Below are 20,513 nucleotides of genomic sequence, written 5' to 3'. Positions count from 1 at the left end.
TGTACTTTTTCTCGTATACTTATCTTGATAGTCTATAATTTAATATTTTCATGTCAGTCTTCTTCATCAGACCATGAGCTTCTTTAGGGCAGGGCTGGGTCTAATATGTTTTTAAAAGTCTCAGCATCTAGCCCTGGTCTTGATGTAGTAGATGATCAATAACTCTTGACTAAGTTTGGCTTGCACATCTGTGAAGGGAGGTCAGTAATACCTGCCTTACCTGCTGTGTGATTACCAAAGTCCTAACTTCACTGTAATGTGCAATATATGCACAAGCCATCATTTGATTCAAATTGCACAACCCAAGTATGAAGTGGAATGGACAGGATGTTATTATGCCCTTTATCCAGAGGAGCTTCCAAGACTTAAGAGGCTTGCTCTGGGTAGCACAGCCAATAAATATCGAACTAGAAAAAGGGAACTAATTTGCTTGACTTGATCAGATTTCTTTCCCCGTGAGATCACAAATGCCTTCTAAAACTTAGCTGTTAAATTTGGTCGTGCTGATTGATTGACTAAGAAAACATGAATATAAGTCCTTCTAAAGATGTCACAAATGTATCTACTACTCCCGCTTTCTGTGCCCATGACCGCCCTGGCCGAGGTCTCCATCACTGCTTATAATACATACTTACTGCACTTAGTCACCATCCTCTATCCCGGCCTCCACCTCGCCCAATTTCCCTTTTCCAACACTCATCCCTTCTTCGCATAGCAGCCAGAATGCTCTTTTGAAAATGGAAATTGGATCCTATCATAACACCATCCTGAGCCCCTCAGATACCCTCATGCTTTGAGCAAAGTCTAAACTCCTTGGCGTGACCCCTAAGGGTCTGCATAGTCTGAGCCCGGCTGACCTAACAACTTCATTCATCCTTTCCCTTTCCATTGTCCACTGCCTCAGTTTCTCCAACATACCAGGACCTCCCCTCATGCTGTCCCTCCACCTGGGACTCCTTTCCCACTTTTGCTTGGTGGCTTCTTCCCAAGCTTCAAGGACCACCCTAAATAGGTCATCCACTGTTGTCTGCCAAGGCATTCAGTTTGTTTCCTTCACAGCACTTTACTCAAGTTGCAATTATAGTAGAAGCCCTTTTATCTGATGTAGCAGGGACTGCAATTAGATTATTTGAAAAGGATGGTTAAAATGGAGAATCACAAAAAATGACTCATAGCAGGTATTTTCTTTTAGCTTAAAACATGTAAGTGCACATGTATTTATCATTTTTTTGATGTACTGGGAACTTAAAGACACTTAGAAAATAAATGTAAGTGCAAATTTTTTTTTATGTGCTTTTCCCCCAACCTTTAAGAGGTGTATCTCGCCTACACCTAATATTACAATGTTTTTAGTGATTCATCTTTGAGCCTTTCAAAAGTATTTAACTTAGTTTCCCAAGAAATAAAACAACTTTTTTTTGCACTCATATTCCACCAGTTTACATAATTTTAGTTGCATTGCCCAAGTATAATAAAAACACAGAAGTATAAATAGGTTTTGAAACAAAGAGAATTGATTCCTAGCACATCGCCAACAAACCTGGGCTGATCAGAGAAGAGTCTACTGACCAGGAGCTTTCCGCTCTCCAGGGGTGTTAGTTGGGGTGTTTACAGAGAGAAGGAAGAATGCAGGTCAGAGCCTGTGTTGGAAGGATCCAAAGAGATGGTTGAATGCAAGTTGGTTATGAGCGTCTTCACTGCATCTGACTGTGGGCTCGTTGATTCTCTGTCCCTCTTTTAGGTTGTAAGTTTGTGAGGGCAGAGCCTGTTTCTCTTTTTCTCAGCATGTCCACCCAGCACATAGAACAGTTCTTGGCACTGAGAGGTACAATCAGAGCCAAGTAAATGAATACACAGTGAGTAGACTATTGCCCTCCTTATGCGAAGGCTTTTGGCTCTTCATCTGTAAGAGGATAGGCGTGGATTATGCAAGCATGGTCATTTCCAGATAAAAATTCAGTTACTACTAACTGTGTATTTCTGTGTTTCAAGGTCTGATTTCTTCCATAGGTTCTACACATACTTAGAACATGACATTATTGCCCTCCCTCACGCCCACATGCAGAACCACCATTACTATGGCCAGGACACTACCTAACCTCCTTCCTGGGGCCATTTGTTGGTTTAGGATGACCCTTCCCCCAGTGCCTCCCCCAAGACAGATACGGAGGTGATAAGGCCAGTTATGGATTGTGGTGCTAGAGATGTGAAATCTCTGAGGGATTGTTTCTTTGGGGTGCTGTGCAGGTGTGGGGACAGAACCCCAAAAAGCAGTTTCCAGGCTCTCGGCCTCACATAGACAGGTGCCTGGCTCAGGTAGTAAATGGCCATCAACTGTGATTGCATGGCCATCAGCTGTGGCTAGTTGGCCGTCAGCTGTAACCAGTGAGCCATTGGCCACTAATATAACTGCTGTGGCTATGCTAGGAGAGAGAGGAGAAGAGAAGAATGGGGGCTAGCAAGAAGATGGCGGCTGGGCTGGCAAGCGTGGATGGCGGTTTGCGGACAGTGTGGATCCAGCCTCCAATGAGAGTATAGTGCCGCCAAAGAGAATATAGTGGTATGACTCCCCTACCTATGGCTCCGTGGGTGTTCCTTTTTGGCCTCACCATATCCTGCGTTCTTGTATGGGGAGCGGGAGCAGAGACCCCGCAGGCCGCCCTGCAGGACAAATGGCGCAGCGAGCAGGGTCTCACTGCATGACAAATGGCGCAGCGAGCAGGGTATGGTGCCGGCCAAAGCTCTCCAAAGGACGGTGGAGCAGTTTGTGTGTATGAACACTCGGTGTCAGGAAGACCAGGAGAAGCAGCTGTCGGAGAGCTGGACCCCCGTGGAGGGGTGGGAGGACGTGGATGGTTCTCCCACCAGCACAGGAAAAGCCATGCAGCTGCAGCAGAGATGGAGCCCCGTGGAGAGGTGGAAAGATGTGGATGGTTCCCCAACCAGCACAGGCCGGAGAAAGCGAAGGTCGTTGCAGCCCTGTGGGCCGAGAGGTTCCTGCTCGGGCAGCCCGGATGCAGGACTTATAGTCCCAGGAGGTAATGCTTGATGAGTCCTCCGTGGGAGATGAGGGTGAGGTCAAGGTCGTCCCTCACCCCCAGGACAGCCCTGGTGAATGACTATGGACTATGGGGAATTGCCTTCCATCCCTAATTTAATGGACCGCTTGACTGTTTGTTTGGGAACTGTTGTTAGTGGAACTGGGGGATATTTGCTTTTGTCTCTTGACTGGCCGCCATTGAGAATATGTAAGCACCTTGATTGTGAGTCGCTGTTGTTCCAGCAGGGTACCCTGAGAGGCCCAGAGAGAGTGGCAGTGCCCTGAGAGCCCTGGCTGAGTCCAGGAAGTCTGGCTGAGCCCTGAAGATACCCTGGCTGTGCCCAGGAAGTCGGGCTGTTCCCAGAGAGAGTGGCAGTGCCCTGAGAGCCCTGGCTGTGTCCAGGAAGTGTGGCTGTGCCCACAGAGAGTGGCAGTGCCCTGAAAGCCCTGGCTGAGTCCAGGAAGTGTGGCTGTGCCCACAGAGAGTGGCTGTGCCCTGAAGATGCCCTGGCTGTGCCCAGGAAGTCGGGCTGTTCCCAGAGAGAGTGGCAGTACCCTGAGAAATCCTAGCTGTGCCCGGGGAAACTAGTGGTACCCTAAGAAGCCCAGGAAGTCTGGCCGTGCCCAGAAGTACTGGTGGTGCCCTGAGAAACCCTGGCTGTGCCCAGAGAGCCTAGTTGTGTCCAGGATATTGCATTCATCTCCAGGCTCCTCGCACAGGGCCCCTCGCGGAAGACGCTTGTCGCGTAGATTGTGAGGCGAGAGCCTGTAGGGGTGGAGTGTGGGGACAGAACCCCAAAAAGCAGTTTCCAGGCTCTCGGCCTCACATAGACAGGTGCCTGGCTCAGGTAGTAAATGGCCATCAACTGTGATTGCATGGCCATCAGCTGTGGCTAGTTGGCCGTCAGCTGTAACCAGTGAGCCATTGGCCACTAATATAACTGCTGTGGCTACGCTAGGAGAGAGAGGAGAAGAGAAGAATGGGGGCTAGCAAGAAGATGGCGGCTGGGCTGGCAAGCGTGGATGGCGGTTTGCGGACAGTGTGGATCCAGCCTCCAGTGAGAGTATAGTGCCGCCAGAGAGAATATAGTGGTATGACTCCCCTACCTATGGCTCCGTGGGTGTTCCTTTTTGGCCTCACCATATCCTGCGTTCTTGTATGGGGAGCGGGAGCAGAGACCGAGCAGGGTCTCCCGCACGACAAATGGCGCAGCGAGCAGGGTCTCCCGCCCGACAGCAGGCCTGGGGCTGCTCTGAGCATGAGTAAGAGGAACCTCTACTCTGACGGTCTGAGGTGGAAACATGTCTTATTCAAGACACTGGGCAAAACTCTCCCCTCCCCTCCACTGCTGGGGGTTGGTCTTTTCTGGTCCCCATCGTGCTGAGCTCCAGAGAGCCAAGATTAGGTGAGAGCCTCGGGGAAAGAAGCTTTCCTGGGGCCTCCATCTCACAGAAACCCACAGCCACATAATCATAAACATCAGGCTGTTGTTTTTTTCCCCCTTCAGTTTATTTCTTTGTGTATCTCCTCGTAAGGAAAGAGAGCATCTGGTTGAGGATTTGGGGATTCCTGTTGCTAGCATAACAATGGCAACAAATGATGATGGTGATGATGGTGATGGTGATGGTGATGGTGATGATGGTGATGGTGATGATGGTGATGGTGGTGAGGATGGTGATGGTTTCTGATATTATTAATAGCTTCTTGCATATACTGAGCCCTTTGATGCTAGGAACCAGGTGACACATTTACATTCATGAACTCTAATCTCTGTGACGGCCTTAGAGGGTGCACAGTATTATTGCTGTTGTTGTTATTTTATGAAAGAAGGACTGAGGCACAGGTAGGTGGAAATCACTGAACAGATAATGGTGGAGCAAGAATTCAAACCTATGTCTGTCTGATTCCACAGTGTGAGGCTAAATTGCCTTACACTATATCTAACACCATGATATTCACTGAATAATTAAAACACTGATTCAACATATCGGATGGAATAAAGGGGAACCAAGGCCCCTGACTTGAAGGGGGACATTCTAATGAGATGAGAGAGACTCAGGAACCATCAATAAAAACGGTACAGGAGAAAATGACATAAATCCTACAGTAGAAATACAGCATGTACTGTGCATTCCAAGGAAAGGGCAAATCCCAATTCCTTTTCAAGAGGGAAAACAAGGCAGACTTCTAAGATAAGGGTCTTAAAGGAAAAACACAATTTCAAAAGTGCAAGGCAGAAATGCCTTATGCAATGCACGCACGCATGCTTGGACACCCCGCTACTCTGTCCTCGCAGACATCACCTCCATCCAGAACCTAGTGTTCTTTCCCATGGAGCCCAGGTACACCTTCAGAATTCTCCTCAACCTAGTCACACCACCCAAAGCTAGAGCTGGTGTGGGAGATTAAAAGTATTTATATGCTTGGTCTCCAGGGAGCAGGAGAAGAAAAGCTTGTGGTCGCCGCCCTTGGGATCCAGTGCACAGGCCCACCCCGCCCTTCTGCTAAAACTTGACAAGTCCCTTCTTGTCTCTGGGCCTCGTGGTCTTCATGGGGAAAACAGAACACTTGGCTGCAGTCCCCCTGCAGTTCCCACATTCTCAGATGATTCCTGGCAGCAGAATGAATAGGAGACAGAGCAAAGCCAAGCTGTGGACCAGACAGGATTCTACCTGAGAAACTGACTAATGGCTCTTGTGCATTCACCACTGGAGCTGAAAATACCTCGAGGAGCACACCCTCCCATGTAAACCCTTACTGCATGGAAAAGAAAGTAGAAAACAAAACAGTGATTTGGTGATTTGGTCTAGTGTATGAATGAGAAAACCAAACAACGCAAAAGAAAAAAAGCAAAGCTATGAGGCAAGAATAGGCAACGATGTTGGCTCTACATGGATCTGGGGAGAGGGAAATGCAAATGGGGTGGAGGCAAATGCAAATGCATACGTAGGTGCACTTCGTTAATTTGTTACGTTGTCTGCTCTCCAACAGTGGCTGGTTAACTGCAGATGTTACCCAGGGGAGCTCGAGCATGCTCACCGCAGTGGTAACAATGCAGATAGTGAAAGCTGTCACTTATTGAGCATTTATGAAACAGCTGCATTGCTAAACATATGCATTCATTTCTTTATTCCCCACAGCAATCCCATGAAGAAGGTACGGCGAGGCTTTCCATTTACAGACGCAGAGTCCCAGGTTCAAGGTCACACAGACATGACAGATCTAGGAGTCAAAACCAGGTCAGTCTGAACTTCAACTGCATGATGTTGTCGCCATCGGCCTTCAGAAAAGCAAACATAGGCAAACTGACTTCCTCTGTACACTGACTCTCCTGTGAGGAGGAGAATTTCATCACGGCCCTTCTCCACTCATTCCAATCCTTTCAGATCCCACTCAAACACCACTGCTTCCGTGAGAGCCTTCGTGAGAATCAATCCAACCTGCCACCGGCTCCCAAAGCTCTTAGCTTTTACTTCCATTAACGCCCTTAGCACTCTCTGCCTTGTTTTGGAGTTAATTGTGTCTGATCCTCCACGGTACACCTGCAGCAAGTTGTTTAGACTTTCATAATGGCACTGGGTGTCTTGCATTCACGCTAGTCAGGCCTGGCGTTATCTCCCATCTTATACACCAGCCCTTCCCTTAAGGACAGGAGATGCACCTTAGGAATCTTTCTGTGTACCTGGCGCTTAATAGTGCTTTGGGAACAGATGCTTTCTAAGGAAGGCTGGTACATGCAGTTGCTTTCTCTGATCTGTTTGATCTATCAACTGTGACACTCCCCTGGCCTACTTTTCCTTGAGCCCTTTCATGGTGAAGGTCATTGAGCAGTGCCAGGCAGGGGTCAGGGACTCCTGTGTGGACTATCTCTCAGATAACTGAGGAGGTGGGGCAACATCCCTTTTCTCACGCCACCCTCGTCCCTGTGGCCATCTCTCCTCCAATGGAGGCCTGTCTACTTTCATCAGAGTTCACTTTAGGCAAAGGATGGCTTGTCCTGTTCTGTTTCTCTGGAGTTAGTGACTTCTTTCTTCCTGGGGAAGAAAGGCTCTGATCCCTATGGAAAAAAAAAAAGTATGTAGAGATCATTTTTCAAGGGAGAGAAGCTTCAAGGACCACCTGCGACAGTAGTTTCATGTATCTATGTTCACCCCTGGCTGGACATCTGGAGTACAAGGTTTGATGGTGGACAGACTGGGTTCAATTCCCCATTCTGTTCCTGGGGCAAGTTAATTAGTAACTCTGAAAACTCTGTTTCCTCAGCTGCATTGCAGAAACAATAGTACCCACTCAGGGGGGCTGTCTGGGTGAATCAAATGCATTTAAAATGTGTTCTTGTAAGGCACAGTTCCTGGCTATTGTGTCTGTTGCAGCAGTTGCTATTGTTGTGTTGTTGTTTTTGTGTTTTACAAACGTATCATCGGGCCACTAAGAAAGATAAGAGCAACATGCAGCTGAAAACTTTACCTGTGCAGTTAGCAGGAAATGCCAAATCGCAGGTAGCTTCTAGCTGGGAGCCTAACAATAGCTGTAGTTAAGTTTCTGCTTAAAAATAACTTGCATGATTTTAGGCTTCCAGAATGGAAGGTGCTTTAGAGAGCATCTTTATCAGTTGTGCCGTTTTATAGAAAACTGAAGCTCAGCGGTGAAATGACATCTCCAGGGTCAAGTAGCCAAAAATCAGACAAGCAGGGATCCAACTCAGGTCTTCTGACCCCAGGCCAGTGTATCTCCTACTGAGCATCCCTTGAGCTACTGCCTTGTTTTTGGCTTTGACCGTTGTGTACTCCTTCAGCTTTCCTACTGGTCCCTATGGTAACCTGGGCTCACCTGAAGATGCTGCTTTGCCTGGTATTGCGATGACCTTTGACACATCTGGCTGCACAGACACCGCTGCGATGAGTCTATTTCTCTATGCAGACAAGTTCCACTCCACTCTGACTGTCCCTTAGCCTCACTCCTACATGAGCTCATTCTGCTGAAACTAATGTGCCGGTGTCTATATTAGTACTGAGGGTTAAGGGTCTAGTTCTTTCCTTCAAATGCTGTCATTTGCACTCAAATGCTAATGAGACTTGCACTGGCACTCTGGGGTGAGCTTCAACAGTGCAAAATACAAGGGAAATAGGCTGGCTTTATTATTCTCCATACGGAGAGAGCAGCGTCAAGGCCTAGCGTATCTGGGAGAGATGAGATGAAGCGAGACCTTGGGTGGAAACTGTTGGAAAGAGACCCTAACCCAACCCATCAGGTACCACTGACTCGTGGAGCACAAGAGACAGTCACTCAGCCCTAAATATGTGCCTAACTGTGCCTTGTACTTTGCCACCTCCCGACATTTGTTCATGCTGCCCTTGCTTTCCTCTATTATTTAAAATTATGTAGGACTTGGTATCATTTAAAAATATTTTTGTACCTGTCATGTTGCTGAATCATGAAAACAACCCAATGAGATAAGTACTCATCACTGCTGTTTCACAGGTAAGAAATTGGAAGGTCATAGACATGAAAGGATGTGCCCAAGGTCACGGGCAGTCAGGTCTTCTTCAGTGTCCACTCTCCAGAGTTCAGTGACTCTCCATATGTGAGGGTCGGTAGAGCTTCCAGACTAATACCGGATGTGGGCACCAGATCGCCTAGGGTTGAATCCAGGCACTTGCCATTTGAGCCTAAACCTGTTACTTAGACAATCTATGCCTCAGTTTCTTTATATGCAGAATGGGAATAATCATAGTCTCAATCTCAAAAGACTGAGGGGAGTAAATGAGCTAGTATATGTAAAGCACTCAGAACAATGGCTGGCACAAAATATGTGTTCAGTAAATGTTGCTATAGAAACTATACTGCGTCCTGTTTGATTATCTCTGACAAAGCTCATCTGAAATGCCATGAAGTGTTATTCTAACTTTTCATAAATAGATGCAATTTCTGCCTCTTTTAGACCCTGTAATCATTTCTACTTTCCTCACAGTACATAGTATGTTCTGCTGTGCACTGGAGATATCTGTAAAGTTGTTTCTCTCATCTGACTTTCCCCTCACCTGTGAGTGCTGTGGTATCAGAAAGACAGACAGAGAGAGAGCAAGAGAGAGAAAGGAGGTAGGGAGAGAGAGAGATTGAGAGCTCACACTCTGATATAAGCATATCCACTGCAGTGCCCAGTACAATGCTTGATGCCAAAGAGGAAGGCAGCTGGCAAATGCTGGTTACACTGAACTCAAGTGAACACAGAATTCCAGTTCCCACTAAGTCTTAGAATGTTAGGGCCAGAAAGGCTCCTAGAGATCAGCCATCCTGCACTGATGGTGGATTGGGCTGCTGAGAGAGGGAAAGATATTGGTGTAAAAGTCATACAACATGTTAGTAGCAGAAGTAGGAGTAGAAACCAGGTATCCACAGTGCATGCAGTCCTGGGCTCTGCCCAAAGCCCTGGGCTTTGTCTCTCTCCACGGAATGAAGGAGAAAGCAGCCCATGGACCTGAAGTAAAGAGAGAACAATGGGACAAATGACAGAACACAGCTAAGCTTCAGCACCAATGTTACTGAAAGAATAGAGATGTATTATGTAGGGACATATATCCGGCAGCCTACCAGGGGTGAAGGACATGGATAAATTGCACAGCCAATAGGCCGTTTTTCTGAACTGACTTGGTATTTCCTTGCTGCACAAATGGATCAGGAGCCATGCAAAGAAGCTTCCGAGTCCTGGATGTATTAAATGCAAACTTCTAAATGAGTTTCTTCCCCTTTCCATTTAACATGTAATCTTACCACCTAAACGAATCCTCCAACCCTGGACTCTGGAACACTTTCTTCACGCTGGTATTTGTACGTAGCAGATAACTAAGATCCACAGGGTCCCTGTACATAGATAGATACCATTTCGTATAGTTCCCCACGTGATTAGCTAACCCGATGGGAAAGCGAAGGTCAATCCCGTGTAAATCTGTGACTACAGAGCCTCTTCTCCACAGATATTGTCATGTTGTTTTCCGCTTATTGAGGTTTCAGATCGTGTCTAAATCGTAAAGTGAATCAAAGACAATTCTGTGTTGGTCAGCATGACTTGACCAGAAATATGTTTTGATTCCCGGTACTGTCAAATCCTGTCTTCCCACATAACGCAGAGAAGTAAAGTCTTAAGGTGATAAGCTTCCCCCTCATCTCTGATGTAAATTCCTTGGGGGAGGAAGGCCAGACAGAAGCTCGTTTCTCGTGGTGGAGGCTGGGGCTTTGGAGCAGCTGAGTAAGCAGGCACAGATCTGGGGTGGGGACTGTGGAGACCCACAGCCTCATGGCCTGCTTATTCGATGGTGACACCCAAGGCTGCTCTCACCCACAAAGAGCGCCTCTGAAAATGGGCGCATTTTGCTGGCCAAGCCCCAGTTAATGAGAGCTGATCATTCATAAAACAGCCTTCCTGGGGAGAAATGCCCAGATGGCAAATGGCTCTGACCTTGGGATTTGGGGGGAGGTCATCTTCTTTTAATCTGTATCTCCAGTACATGAGCCTTTTTTTTTTTTGGTTAATGTTGAGGATAAAAGTGCTTGTAACAGTTAAATGTGAAGGTGGGACAGGAGAAGTGAAAAAGCCTTTGCAAAGGAAATTCATTCAGAAGTCATTTCCAAGTACTGACTGACTTGATGGTACCCATTTGTTTTGTTTTGATTATGAGGACCAGTTTGGTTGTTGTTGTTTTAGTGATTTTAATCCATATATTAGTTTAATATACTATGTAAACAATATTGATTAGCCTTCAAAGAGCTTATCCACCATCTTGCTAGCTTCATAAACCATGTGTAAAGCAAAATGGCACTAACTTATTATCATCCTTTCCTTAAAGAGCCACTTTCTCAATCGCTCTTATTTATATCAATTTCCAAACTACTCCACCGATGAGCCATCAGGTATATTGAATGCGTAATTTTTTGGATGGCATTTCTAAATTTAAGTTTCCCCTGGGCATGATGAAGCTCTCTTGACATGTATGGGTCCCATTACTTCCAAACAATGCCATTTTCTGTTATATCAAGACCTTCCACGTTGATGGAAGTAATGGAAATAAAAATGAAAACTGAACTGGCCTGTAAATTTTGAAGTGTGTGGATTAATAAGTTCGATTGTTCTTTATTGTTGTTTGTTTGTCACTGTTACACTTAACCAGTGTCTTCACTTTTTAAAGAAAACATGATTCCCTTCCCCACTGAATGCCCCGTCAGCTCATAACATCCTGAGCTGTCACTTACTACCACCTAGTAACATATATTATAATAAGCCCCCGCTGATGCTGTTGAGTGATAGCTTCCTTGAAGTCAGAGACAGTCTTAACATGAATAAGAAACAGCTCTGCAGGTCTCTCCCTCTTTGTGCTAAGTCCTGCAGGCATTGCTCTCTAGTGCACAGTCAGCAAGTTCATGACACACATGCTCTCCTATGCTGCACCCAAGGCAGACATCACTAATTGATCCTGGCATGCTTTCTATGTGAGTCCCATTAAGTCCTCGGAGCCCTCATCATCAGCATTCCTGGAAGCCACTACCAATTTATCAGAATTGACAGGCTTGATAAAAACCTACTTTCTGGCCTCGCCTTAATGGTTAAAAACAAGGGCTTTGAATTGGACCGACTTGAATTCAAATCCCAACACTACCACTTACTTGATATGTGACCTAGAGGGCAGTGGCCCAAGTGCCTAAATCTCAGTTTTCCCCACTCTAACATGACCAATCCTCTCATCCTTCAGAAGTTTAAATTGAGGTGTTTCTTCCTTTGAGAACCTCTGTTTACATAAGTCTTTGCGTGCCTCACTGAAGCCTCTGAAATGACCCTGAACTTGCTCTTCCTAGTCCTCACTGGAGCAATAATGGGCTCATTTCTTCTAATTTCCCCCCATTGGTGTGTGAGCTCCTTGAGGGCAGTTATATTTTCAGAGCCCAGCAAAGGGCGTGGTGCAGTAAATGGCTAAAAATAAGCACCATTAACACGTAAAAATCACTTACAACAGTGCTAAGCATATAATAAATGCTCAATAAACATGAGTTATTTTCATATGTATTGCTGTGTTCCATAATTTCGAGGCTCAGAGAAGAAAGCTTACTGTGGAGCTAACTTTTACATATGCATGGGTTAATTTTGGATTGCTGTTATTCTCTGGCTGCCAAGGACGCCAAAGCTATTTGTACTTGCTGAATTTTGAGCGAGTCGAATTCCTTGAAACAGCCATCTTCTTCTCATAAAACCTAGCCTGGAGCTATATACCTAAGAGGTGTATTTAAGCACGTTTTGGCCACACCTACCATGTTTTCTAACACTGGTGTCCCCCAGCTCAGCCTTTGCTGACACCAGCCCTGCGTGGATCCGTACTAGGTACTCTTTCAGGTTATTGGAGCCCCACTATACTCTTTTGAGTACCCATGATCAAAGTATTAGCCTGAAATAATCACTTATGGCAGTGGTTCTCAACCTGAGCATGCAACGCACCAGAATTCCCTGGGCGGGGGGATATGGGGGGGGGAAGGGGTTCTTAAGTACAGACTGCTTGGCCCACCCCCAGCATTTCTTGTTCAGTGGTACGGGGCTTGAGAATTTGCATTTCTAACAGATTCTCATGCTGCTGGTCCTGGACCATATTTTGAGAACCACTGACTCATGGAATATAGGAGATGAAAGAGGAACACTCTCGCCTAGGGAAAGAACCATACATTCTGCTTTCCAGCTCCCAGGCTGGTGAGGCTCTCCATCCGAATCCTGCAAGCTGTATTTGCAACTAATTCTCATCAAAGTCAAGGAAATTTACACATAAGTATCAGTTGCAGGACCTTGATGAAGGATGAAAAAGCAGGGTTTCTAAATTTTGCTGATGGAACTTGCAATTTTCCCTCTTTCTCAGTTGACAACTAGTGAAATGACTTGATACTTTAATATCTCACAGTTAATACCATACTTTTGCAGGACACTTTATGTTTCCCCAGAGTGCTTTCATCTATATTATCACATTTGAGTCTTATAATAACCACTTTAGGGAAGGCAGGCAAGAATTAGCATCTCTCTTTGACTGACAAGGCGGAGTAAACCAGGACCCAGAATCCTCAATTCATTGCCAGGTCTCTTTCCATGAGGCCACATAGTCTCTTATGCAAGTGTCTCTTCTGCATAGTCTCTGTCTTTGAGCTCCCTTCATGTACTAAACCTTCATTTATGTCAGATTGTTGCAGATGCTTTGGGCGGCTAGAAGACATCATAGATCTACTCATCAGAAGTTTTAGGCATTTAGGGATACACATTTCCTTGAGAGCCTCAGGAAAGCTTTGGACTCTTTCCTCAAACAATACAGATGTGTAAATATATAATACAATTTACATAAGGTTTCAGGTTGTCCACGGACCTCTTAAAACCCATGCTTCATGACTGTGAAAGTCACCGTCCCCAGTGAATTGACTGTGGCCCTCTCTGTATAGACCATCCACAAACCATGGAAGAAGAGCAGAGGCCACGATTCACTGTTTTGGGTGTGTTTTTTTTTGTGTGTGTGTGATTTTTAACAGACGAGCAAACTTAGATTTAAGAACTTAAGCGATTTGTTTCAGGTACCACAGCCGAATAAGAGCAGAACTGGAATGGGAACTAGGAGCCCCAGAAGGAACATGGTATTGTGGACGAGCGCAGGCCTCGGAGTCAGGGAACCTTTCAATCTCAGCTTATTCTGCTTACTGGCTGTGAGACCTCATAACCCCTCCAAGACTCAGTTTCCCCACTTACAAATAGGAATCAGAAAAATCAAATAATGTTTAAAAACTGTATTCTGATAGGGTGCTTTTAGTCTAAGAATAAAATGAAAGTAAACATGTCAAGTGCTAACACAAATTGTGGCACCCAGTAAGCATGGGTTACCTTGTTCTTGGGTTATTTTCTTAACTCAAGTTCATGTGTAACAACTGAATAAATTTTACTTTCTCTCAGTACAGGTAGATACCACCTCAGATTTACCCGAGGCCGTATACACGTGAGTCCTCTAGATTGTATATATCTATAGGTGGTGCCATTACTTATGACTGGGCTCAGGTGAGCTGATGTTATCTTAAGTGCTTGTACCATTGTCCCATGTAGAATCTCAGGGATGTTTGTCCTCTCTAAGCATGTGTGCAAAAATAGAAATGAAAAGGTCTCACGGAAGGAAAAGAAAACTTAGACCACAGTAGGATGTCGTCTCCGTACATTTTTCAATGCTTATCTCAGCTTTTGCAAGATTTGATCTTCACACTGCAACAGAACTACAATATACGTCCTCATCTACAGAGGGTAATGATTTTTACCCAAATTATTCATTTTGCATTTGTATTTAATTCACATGTAAAGATAAGCAGAATTCATAGGTCACTTCACTGCATACATTTCACTGTGCATTGAACATTAAAAAAAAGTTTTAGTTTATTATTATTGAACGCTAGAATGCCAGAAGTGGAAGGAACGATAAGGGCTTTATCTGACTCCCTTCTATCATAGGCAAGAGGTGGATGTTCTGGGAAGGGGGAAGTTGTCTTTAAACTCGAGCAGTGAGGGTGTCAGCCGTCGGGCCTACACTTGAACTTATATTTCCTGACTCCAAGTCTGGTGTTGCCACCATATTTTCCTGACCTGCCTCAGACTTTAAGAGACCACAAAGGCTAAGCAGTTGTGGGAACATTTTCCCACTCCTAATTTTTTCTTCCTCTCTTTTTCTTTTTCCTAAATGGAATTTGTGGACAGTGGAATAAAGGTACACACTGCTTTTTCCATTTTACATCAATGGCTGGTCCTGGTTCTGGTTCCTATTACGCTTACCCTCACCCACACCTTCCGTATTATATGAAATGTAGTCCATTTTTCTCCCAAGAACCACATGCTACCGCTGCCTGATTACCCTTCCTGTCTCTGAGCAGACATAGCACCCAACTTCTAGAATTTCAAGTTTCTTTTAGAGGAGGCCTTTCCTGCAGAAATAGTCCCCTACATCAGCCTTTTGAAAATGAGTAAGATCTTCAGACTCCTCAGCTCTACATGACTGCCCTGGTGGAATACAATAACCACTGCGTTCAAATGACTTCAATACAAGGTTGACTTTACCGGTTCCTGATCTAGCACAGGACTCAACTTGCATTTTGTCTAATGCCCCGTAGGTATAGGTGCTGTGGCCTCATCCCTGTGGCATCTCAGGGAAAGTGTGCCCCTTGAGTGAGACACTTCCTTTCATTGAAAAAGTTAACAGTCAAGAGGGAAAACAGTTTAAACCAGACTGCCTTTCTGACCACAATTTGATCAAGCGGTTGAGACCTGCTTCTGGCCCAAGTGAGGTCATGGCTTGCCGGTATCTAAGTCTGCAGAGAGAGACAGCTGCTGGAGCTTGGTGAGCTCACTATTCTGAAATGCCTCCAAGATTAGCATTGTCAGGAAATGACATCACTGAGAAAGTAGTAAACACAGGGCTTTTGGAAGTGGCTAAGTCATTTTAAATATTTTGAAGAGAAAAAGCTCTTCATCAGTTCTCTACATGCCCTTACTTTTGTAAAAGGAGCTTAATATATACAATTTTACTTTGGCCAGTGCAGTGGTCCCACTGATGGTAAATACTTTCAGAGCTAGGCACTGAGTTTTATACTTTTCTCTATTCTCCTTGATTTCCTGGGCTGGAACCTGGTGCAGAGGAGGCACAGGATATCTGGTTGCTGATTAATAACCATGAGCATTGCTGTCAATGATGACTCCTTTAAAAATTCCTAAAGCGGTCGGCTGTTTTATTTGTTTCTGTTGGTTTGTTTTGGTCCCCAGACAGCGTCATACTTGGTGAGTCTGTAGGTTCTACTGGTCCCTACCTCCTTGTCGGCTCTCGTTCCTCCCTTTGCCAGTAGCCATCGCTCACACCCCATCTCCTCTCACCTGCTGTTTGTCCTATCTGACATCTGTTGTTAACAAGTTCAGTGGCCCAGTCTGTTAAATCACTCAACTCTCATTTATGTAGCATTAGAGTCAGCACATCTGCAGGGGGCAAGAGTGATGTCATTCTTTCATCTGGTTCAGAAAAGTTTTTATTCTGCATGTATATACTTGTGGTTTTTCCAAAATTTTAAGATTGCTTAAAGTCCAAAAACTGGTTAAGTGGGGTGTATATAGGATAAAACGCTAACTACCCCCATGGGTAGTAATATTCTTAACTAGAAAGTTTAAACTCTAGATTCCACTTACCAAACCTTCCATCCTATCCTCACACAGGTTTCTAGTCCACTTGTACCCTTGCCAAAGTGACACAATTAAGCCAAATGTTAAACCAAACAGTTCATCTCTGGGAAGAAAACCAATGCACAAGAAACAAAATAATCCTGTTATTTTCTAGTCATTACTACATCCATCTCAAATACAAATCCTGGCTCTTTAGGGAATCATAACAGTATGTGGGCATTCTAAGTTGAAGAAGCAGTTTGAGGAAAATCAGAGAGGCCAAAAGCAGTGTGCATGTGAGTTGTTTTTGGGGGGTGGGGACAGGTGGGTAGTCAGGGGGCACAGAGCTCATCAGAAGGACTTAAGGCAAAAAGATAGACAGGAGGGAAATGCAAATAATCGGCAGAAAAAGATGGTTAAGCAATTTTAATCAGCCATGGGGACCCATTGTAGGTATAAGATGAGAGGAATGGCCTACCCTGAAGTACTTTATTTGGCTACTTCTATAAGGTCTTATGGACTGAAAGTAGGTGGCCCAGTGAAGATCAAAGGCAAGGAAACCAATTAACGGATCATGTATTCCCGCACACACACTCTCCTTAATCCCAGGCACAAGGACCGAATCACATCTTTTCATGTTTCTATATGGGCAACCTTAGGAAAAGACTAGATGGCTAGACACAGAGCCCAAACTGCTGTCATACTTCCAAATGGAAAAGATGACTAATGACACTTTACTCTTCCTCCAAAAGAATAAGGAGTCAGCAGCCCATATTCCCAGGGGATCAAATGGCTGATTTATCCACTTCCTGAGAATAAAATGGCAACCACTATCCAGAGCCTCGCCTCTATGTTTAATGGGAAACACACATACAGACTGGACTCAGACACACACTGGACGCCTCATTTTAACATGTAGCTTTTAAAAATAGGAAGGAGCCATGATGTCATCAGCTCTCTTAATTTTTTGAGCATTTGATTCCTTGGCTCAGAGGAATCTCTCAGCACTGAATATCTATAGCCTTTCTTGTCAATGCCATGTATCATCTTTATGCCCGTGGGCAAGAGTTTTTTCATATCTCTGTGCTTTCACTTACAAGTGTCTTTCTGCCTGAAATGGCTTCTTCTTCCAACTCTCCCTAATAATAATACTAGAAGACAAATAGTGGCAGCAGCAGAGGCCATGACAAACACTTGGGTACTTATAAAGAACGACCACTGTGCTGAGTTTCTAATGTATTCCCTCATTTCCACTTCCCAACTATCCAGGTTTTATCATTTCAAATGTACAGATGAGGAAACTAAGGTTTGGAGAGAATAAATTACTTGCCTAGGTTCACGCAGTGAGTCCAAACATCCAGAGACAGGAGTTTTAATACGCCCATGGCTCCCCACTCAACGTTTTTTCTTTTTTTAAATTCTAAATGATTATTTGTATTTTTAGTACAGTGCTTCTCTCAGATGGTTTGCAACCTGGAGGCTGAGGGAAGAAGGGACAGAGGGTTGTCTGGAGGACCTGCTGCCCTAAGCCACACCTACTGGTACCTGGTGTTGCTTCACCAAGTTCTCCCTCAGAGGGGGTGAGAAATGCTCCATCCCCGAGTCTGCCAGGAAGCAGTTCCGGGCATCCTTGTGTTTTCTTTACTTCTTTTGGGGGATGGGGGGGATTGGAATCTTCCAAAGATGTGATGCCAACTTCAGATTTGCATTTTAGCTTCTAAGAGAGGTTCCAAGAAGTCTTTTGCTTGTTCTCTAGTAGGGTCTCCACTGAGGTCAAGGGCAAGAAGTGCTTTCTCGGTAGAAAGGAAGAACTCTTCAACAAATTTAGTAGTCTCCTTGGCCAGGTCTTCTGTCCATTGCAGTCAAATGCTTCGCATCAATGTCTAAGTTTTCTTGTTTGGACTGTTTTATACCCTCATTTACAAAGTCCACATGCATCTTTTTGGTCATTCCTGTAGCATGTTCCCTTCTGGGTACGCTGCTCGTTCGGGAGCTTCCTTGTCAAGTTCCAGGGATTTGACACCATCGTCTATGAATTTTTTCATGACATCTTTTGTGACCATTAGTATATCTTCAGGACCAGTAGTAAGCGGATGAATGAACTGGAACATCTGGAAACATTCCTCTGAAGCTCTTTCTTTACCTTGTCAATTAGTCCTCCCATCATGGATTTTAAGACCTGGCTTGTCGGCTGTTAATTTCATGGTGTTAGAACTAAGTGGTCCATTCAAGTGGCCATGAAGGCCCATTTCAGGCAATTCTGAGCAAAAGGCTGTCTCCCATGGCTGTTGTTCTTCTGTCTCCATCATGATTTAGTAGAATAAAAAGGTCTTTCTCCGAATGCGTTTATTCTTGTTATGAATACAATGTACTTTGGTCAGTAAGTTTTGTGGTCTTGAACTTCCTTCAGATTGCTTTCTTTCCACACATGTTGATAAGATTACCTGCATATGTATGTAGCTCTGGGCTCAGCTTCACCATGGTGATGGATCACCACCATGAGTGTGCAGAGCCTGCAAGTTTCAAGCACCAATGCCAGCAGGGCTCCCAGCAGTAGCTCCCTGGCTGCCTGCTGGTATGTACAGGACACCCTTGTCATGTTGCTATTTCTGGGACTATGCATGGTGTGCCAACCATCCATCGTAGCTGCTATGTCCACGCTGTGTGGCCTCCACAGCTCAACTTTTTAGAAGTCCTTTGCCCTGAAGCTCCGCTTAATGCTCAGTAAGGTACCCCTCCCTTTAAATTCTGCTGAATGTTAGTTGTATCTGTATGGTACAACTAAAATTCATTCGTTCTATAAATATACCTTAAATGGCATACTATATGGCAGGCACTGTGTGAGGATGAAATATCCTGGAGGAACTACTGGGTGGGAAACACAAGTGATTAGAATGTGGTGTAAGAAGTATTATGCTTAGGAACCAAGAAGGGCCCCAAAAAGAACGTAAAGGAGGGCATAACTGGGTCACGTCGGGTTTGAGAAGCCTTCCAGGAGGAAGTGTCACTGGATCTGGTACTTCAACAACAAAGAGAATTGTGGCAGACAAAGCATAGGTATGTCTCAGACCAAGCTCAGCAGCATACGCTGCCCTGGAGAGGTTGAATAGCTTTACTTGCATTGCTCCCTCTGTCTCTGCCCCTACCCTCTAATACTGCAAACTTATAGTCCCAACATTCCTCTCACCCACAGATGGTGACCTAGAAATAATGGGATGAATATATTTGGCATAGTTGGTTCCAGAGTCAAACAGACCTGAGTTCAAATCCTGGCTCCACCACTTCCTGGCTTAGTGACTTTGAAAAAGGAATTAGCATCTCTCAAGCTCAATTTCTATATCTGGAAATGGAGATTACTAATAGTGCCATCACTTTAAGGTGTTGCAAGTATGAAAGTGACGGAATAATATATAAAGGGACATAGCACAGCACCTATGCAAAGCGAATCCCCAGTGGGGTGGCTGTTATTGGTAGTGGTAGTTGTTACTAGGACCCCGTAGATTGTGGCCTCTCCGTGAAAAGGAATCTGACTCATGTTTCTTTGGGTTCCTCACTGTACCTTGAACCACACAGACGTATTAACAGGTATTCAGTCAGTTCCTACTGATGGATTTGTTGACATTTATTTTCCATTCATTCATTAAACACATATGTATTGAGCACCTACCATGGGCCCAGCACTGTTCTACATGCTTTGAATACGACAGTCAACACTCCTGGAACTTTCATCCTAGGAGTCTGACCGGCAGTTTCGTGAAACTGATGGCTACTTATACTTTTGAGTCGGGTTTGGAAGCTATCCTCCAAAGCCTGAGAATTACCTCCATTGTTAGTGATGATGACTGTAAATCCACTTGCTCTTTCTGGACACCCTGACTCCTTATCTTAAGCCTTCTTCAACCAATTCAAGTGTCCTTCCACCTGCCACTGGGTCCTGCCTGAACCTAACCTGATTTCCACTTCACAATCTGTATCACCGGGTCCCCTCCCCGCCCTTAGCCCTTATCAGCAACAGACCAATTTATTAATCGGCTTCTCTTTCTACTGCATTCTGCTGGTACCTGAGAGGCTCTGGATTATCAATCACGCAATTTAGGTTTAAACTCAGTTTTGCTATTAATCCATCTGGACATATTTTTCATTGATCCCTTCAATGACTATTGATGGGTTGCTTCATAGAGGCACACCATGGCCTGCTTGAGGGTTCAGGCTTTAGAGTCAGAAGGCCTGGGTTAGAAAGTAGCTCTGCTACTACTTCCCAGCTGTATAATTATGGGCGA

At 44.9% G+C, this 20,513-nt stretch overlaps 1 protein-coding gene and 1 pseudogene across 5 annotated transcripts in view; both read right to left on the bottom strand.

Moving 5' to 3' along the window:
- The window catches only part of GRIA1 (glutamate ionotropic receptor AMPA type subunit 1), a 289,345-nt gene that overhangs the window by 152,658 nt on the left and 116,174 nt on the right, over positions 1-20,513 (bottom strand). The window lies entirely within an intron of this gene.
- On the bottom strand, positions 1,878-18,542 carry LOC109457456 (N6-Methyl-AMP deaminase; annotated as a pseudogene).

This window comes from Rhinolophus sinicus, linkage group LG10, assembly GCF_036562045.2.
Source record: "Rhinolophus sinicus isolate RSC01 linkage group LG10, ASM3656204v1, whole genome shotgun sequence".
NCBI lineage: Eukaryota > Metazoa > Chordata > Mammalia > Chiroptera > Rhinolophidae > Rhinolophus > Rhinolophus sinicus.
The sequence above is the reverse complement of the archived record's forward strand: the minus strand, read 5'-3'. Positions and strand labels throughout refer to the sequence as shown.